Genomic DNA, 6,000 nt, shown 5'->3' on the forward strand with positions numbered 1-6,000 from the left:
ATGTGGACATCGCCTCCAGGGGTGGTATTCTGATTCTTCTCTTCCCCCCTAGATAGTGATTAATTTACGGATTTTTATTTTTTGCATTCGTTTACAATTTGGTTCATATCTGGTCACACTGATGATAAAACGTCAAATAAATATGAACACGTAAAATCAAACATGATTATTTTTATTATGAACGTTATTTCGACCTTAAGCATTACACTTAACACTAAATTAGGTTGAATTGACCGAACCGCATTCGTTTTTTATACATCATTTGACGTTTAATAATCAGTGTGGCCATTATATAAAGCAAAGTGTCATCGTATTAAAAAAATTAAAATGCCCAAATTAACCACTCTCTAGGAGAAAGAGAAGATTCAGAGTACCAATGCAGGAGATCCTATCCCCAGCCAGAAATCTCGCCTCCTGCCACGTCAATCCCGCGTCCCTTAGTTCCGCTGAATAAAGTCGAAAGATCGCCATAGACGGCCTTTCAGGACGGCAGGAAGACGCAGGTGTAAAGAAGAGGTGAATTGGGTTCAGGTTAAAAAAAACATTTGCTACCTAAATATTTATTCGAATTGACCTTTCTAAGCTTGGATATGAAAAAAATGCGTAAGTTCCTGAGGGGGATACCAGGAATACCCCTGCTAAAATGCTATAAATACTACGTTTAAAAAAGTCGTTTTGATTGAGATGCTTGTGTTTTTGAAACTGTTTCATATTATTTTTAGTTTTCTGCGAAATTTATACATTTTATCATAAAACATTGAGAGAGGATGTCATATGACAATTAATATAAATTTACAGCTCGGTGCATTTATGAATTCTGTGATATTACGTTTTTACTGAATAGCCTAATTTTATTTTATTTCTTCTTTGATATTTATTTCCATTTTGTAGTAACAATTCACGGACAGTGTATACTTGTAATGCAGTATTAAATAGACTTCATGAACTCGGCAATAGTTATTCCCACGTATCTGATATATTTAGTGTAGGGTATTGTTCCTATAGAGCAAACCTTTTAAACTTTTTCAAAGATGGTGAATGCTAATTATATTTATTTATTCATGCATTTCATATACAGTTTTTTGTTCACTTTGCCTAGCTGTGTGAAACAGTACTTATGATTCTCTTGTTGTTTTACTGTAGAATGTTTTATTGTTTAAACTTTCTACTGAATATGCTGTATAATTTTTAGGCTATTTTTTTTAAATATAAATCTTGTATAATTTTTGGTTTAATTTTTTTTTATATAAATCTTGTTTTTAAAATTCATGTTTATGAAAAAAAAGGAAAAAAATATTAAGCCAAATATGTTAATATTATAAATGTTTGTAAAAGGCAGATTTGCCGTTTATGTTAATAAAATAAAATTAAATATTCGTGTTTACATTGCTATGAAAATATTTTTTAGTTACCTCATGATAGGAATATTCTTTATATCATTTATCATTTTATCTTTAGTTTTTGGTAAGTATGTTTACGATTTTATAAGAAAATGTTATTGAATTTTGATAAACAATTAGCCTAGACTTATGTCATTTTTGAGATATTGTCTATCTACCTGTATTGTTTCTGTATCTACGCATTGACTAAGTCATAATTCTGTTTTTATAAGTTTGTGTTTTGTATTTTGATATTATTATATTTAAATATTAAATGCCAACTGGGTATCAACGAATAAACATATATATTTGTGTAACTATACAAAACTCGTATTTAAAACAAAAATCTACGTGTTTTAAAAACACAGTTTGTAAACTTTTAAGGGGACAATATTATGAAAATTTGTAAAGAAAAGAGGGGTACGTTGTGACAGTTAATTAAACCCCGTATCCCCTCCGTTCCCCGCGATACTTGACACCCACTCTAGCGGTACATATTTAGTAAAGCACCTAGGTACTCCTAGGTGCTACTCAAGTATACTCATATTCACAAGTATTTTATTCGTTTTTATTAAAATTTGAAACAAACCCTAGTAAGCTGGGGGAAAACAATTTTGAAATTAGAACATGAGAGCCTCTATTACAAGGAGACTGGTAGTGAATTGATGCTTGTTAAAACGGTCAAGTATTTATAGTCGTCGCCCGATATGAATGCCTACGCTCACATAGTGACCGCAGAGTAAAGTATGTGTTAGCTTGGGCATTCTTTTCCGGCGACAACTTTTCTACCAATGAAAATTTTGTATGTATTTGTATGAAATTTGATTGGTTGTATGTTCACATTAAATTTTATATCGACAAGAGTATTTTTATTAATTTAAACGTATCAACCCATTTAGTACATTAATAGAACAAATTGATAAAAACTGATTAAATAAAACTCGTTTCTAAAAAAAATCTTTACATATTTAAGGTGCCTATCTGAAAGGCTTTTTTTTACTGATTTATTTTCATAACCAAAAGAAAAATCATTTGTGAAGGGTTCGATTTTGAAAAAAAGCGCATCTGTACCAAATTAAATTCTTCTCGATTATTTTATATAGTAAGATTTTGATTGCTTTTGCGTATCACCAATAATTTGAAGCGGTCTGCATGGAAATAAAAACTCGCTTTCTGATTTTAAAGTAATTTAATTTATATCACAACTCGAAAACTATAATTTGATTGTATGAAGATAAAATCGCCAGTTTTACAAATGCTTCTTACCAAAACATAAAAGTTCATATATTTTTTTATTCAATAATATATATTTTTTTAATCTGTTGCCATTAGAACTTAGGATCCGTGGTAGTTAATAGAATAAACCATTAAACAATAGACAGCAAAAAATCTTTCATGAAACGTAATATAATATAATATATGACATCCTATTATTTTTATTAATTTTAATATCTGTTTTGATTTCGATTTTTCTTTTCTGACTATAATTCAACAGATTTATTAACATGAATTTTATTACTAACCCGCCTACATCCTTAAGATTTATAAAATTAATCACATGATTGATATAGCTATTAATATCATAAAAGTGTTTTGTCGTAAAGAATTGCCCTATCGAGATTTTTGAAGCAACAATCAAAAACACAATATTATTATACCGAGTTGTGTATCTCTCTTTAGGTCTTAAAAATATGACCATATTTTCTTAGTCGTAAAATTATTTTATACTCGCGTTTTTAACGGGCTATTTATGACTGATACCCGATACAAATCTTCAGGGTAAAATTGATTCTGTATTCCCAAGCTGACTGACGCGAAGATGAAGATATTTTGTTCCGATCCAGCCCAGCGCCAGAATATGTTGAACGTCATATTGTCATTTTTAAAGCCCCCATAAATCTGAGCTAATTCATTTATATACCTGACTATGAAGCGTTACAGAATTGTAAGGGTTTGTCATAAAAGCAATGCAGGTATTTTATTGTTGTAAAAAATAATGAGAGGCAACGTAAATATTTTAAGGCGTGATATATCTAAAACATGAAAAAAAAACTTTGTCAGGTTAGAGTTTCTATCTACACAAAAAATGGATAGCCACATAAAAATAAGGCGATATTATAGGTGCATGCAATACATTTATATGCCTATCTACAAAAATAATGAGGGCGAAGTTAGGTTAGGTTGAGAAATTACTATAGTAAATAAAATTAATCAAAGCAAAGAAAGAGGATATGTAGGTAGGTACCTAGGTGATAAACACCTGAAAACTTTATATTTAAAAAAAACCCGGGACTTTTGGGAATCGAGTTCATTGCTCTCGACAACTAACATAAGTTCAAAATGCACGTACTTAATCAGGTACCAATCTACGTAATTTATTTATTTATATTTGGATAATTTATTTAGCGCCGTTTTTGTGAAAATCACCTCCAATTCCAAGGTCAGAGAAATGTAGGTACCTAACTGGGTAGGTATGAGTATGACCAAAATTCATACTCATACCTCAGTTCAACTCAGATACTTACGATACTGCTGATTGTCTTCATTTTTATTCATCCAAAAAAATATTTATTTAATTTTCTTATTAAGTTACTAATAATATATTTATCGAAATAATTATTTAATTACAACCATTACGTTCTCCGTAAACACAAGGATGCCATACTTATATTTCTTTACATGTAAGTATATTTACTTTCGCTTCCTCAACACACATGCACGCTTAGGTAAGAAATTAAGTACACAACGTTAAGTTGTTGTTGATCTTGGCATTATCATGAATTTTTCTATCAGCTTTTCCACACCCAATACGTATGCGCGTTTTTTTGTGTGTAGCTAATGGATGACCAGGGAACTATTTTTTAACACATAACAAGGTAAATAGTAAATAAATACCTACCTACGTTTAGGGGCATTATATTTTTCTAGTATGTAGGCAGGTATTTACCTTTTTAAATGATTGTGTTTTTAAAAACATTAAGTACAATATAGGTATGTTGTAAAAATACTTGTCTACAAAATCTTAAATTAGAATAAATAATGAAACATAAGATCTACTACATGATGTTCTTAATTATTAAGGTAAGTAATTCGTATTTTATAAAGTTGTCTTTTATACAACCGCTCAATTCAAATCAATATTTTTAGTGTACCTATTTATCAATCTTCCCATGCATACATTTTGAAGGTACCTTAAGAACACTATTTTTTGCATAATTTTCATTTTGTTACCTACCTTTATTGTTACCATCATCTGTCAAAAGAGCCAAATATTTCATTTTTCTACTCACCGGCTTGGAAGGTCTGGGGAGCCGGGTCATCGTCCAGCAACCTGATGGGGCGAGCCTGCTTCCTCCGGGACATGCCGCCCCCTGCGCCGCCACCGCCCTCCGGGGGGCGCGCCATGCGAGCCCCCTCACAGGGAAAGCGCTGCCCGTTGAAGGGATACATTCATTCTCTTTCACCAAAACAGAGGAAAAATCGCGTCAAAAATTGACACCGAACAAAATGATAAATTGAATAGTTTTTTGTTATTTTTTAAATGTTTTTTCAGTGGCGTTAGTGCGGCCCTTTCCAGGGCTAGATTGAGGATTTATCACAGCGAGTTATTTACACGCGTCCTACCGCAAGGCGGAGGCTCGTTCGCCTTTCCCTCGATTTCACCACAGTTTTCGTTAATAAACAGTTGATTTTTCGAAAGGGACACATTATTTCTGAATCAGTCATTCGGATGCACGCTTAATCTTATATTAATCTAAACATACACTCGGTCTTATGAACACAGTCTAAGGTTTAACGGGTCGCGGGTCGCGGGAGTATTAGACGTACGGGTACGCTAATCATAGGACAGCTGTCAGACACGTGGTCACGTGGGCCGTGACGTCAGGGGTGCCTCGCTCTACCTGGCCGCGAGGTACAGGGATCAGAGTTCGCCAAGTTGCGCAATGTGTCGTTCAGGGCAGATGTTGCCGAGCTCGCTGTTAGAGGAGCACTGAGCGCGGGTCGGGGAGTGACCGCGGCGACTCACTCCTACTCTACTTTGGCACGCGGCGGTGATAAATTACCCGATCGCAGGCGTACTGAATCAGAATGAGAGCATCTCTACTCTTTGCATCTAAGGTGAACATATTAGAAAATTATTGATTATTTATAAGCAATAACACCCAAAAAACATTGTTTATTCAGAATTTTAGAAAAATATGCCAGATTTAAAAAAGATTTTTTTTCGGAAAATATTTATTTTAGCTACTTGAAAAAAAAAATAGTTTCGATTACATTTGTATTTTTTTATTCACGGGAAAACAGCTTTGTTTGGAAATAACAGATAGAAAATGTGAATGTTATTTCATCGAGTCTTAATAGTTTTTCTGTAGATAAATTTTGAAAGCTTAATTTTAGAAAAATTAAGCTTCCAAATTAAATTAAATTACCAAGTCTACTTTATACCATTGTGTCTTTCTACTTGCCTTTATAATAAGTTTCCATGCATAAAAATGTCTTTATAAATGCCCATTGGCTGTATATAAAAATAAAAAATAAATAAATTAACCAGAAAAGCATTTTAAAAATTATATTTCATAATATTTTATAAAGTAGAAATAGAAAGCATAAGTATGTATTA

The 6,000-nt window shown here is 32.3% G+C and overlaps 1 long non-coding RNA gene across 1 annotated transcript in view; it reads right to left on the reverse strand.

Annotated features, from left to right (window-relative positions):
* LOC148282286 (uncharacterized) overlaps window positions 1–5,372 on the reverse strand; it is a 112,132-nt gene extending 106,760 nt beyond the window's left edge. The window contains exon 1 of the long non-coding RNA XR_015822134.1: window positions 4,670–5,372. This is a non-coding gene — a long non-coding RNA (uncharacterized LOC148282286). The remainder of the gene's footprint in view (window positions 1–4,669) is intronic.
* Between the last annotated feature and the right edge of the window lie 628 nt (window positions 5,373–6,000).

The sequence above is a fragment of the Micrasema longulum genome, unplaced genomic scaffold (genome assembly GCF_059751315.1).
Source record: "Micrasema longulum isolate JH-2025_06_02 unplaced genomic scaffold, ASM5975131v1 h1tg000343l, whole genome shotgun sequence".
Classification (NCBI taxonomy): domain Eukaryota; kingdom Metazoa; phylum Arthropoda; class Insecta; order Trichoptera; family Brachycentridae; genus Micrasema; species Micrasema longulum.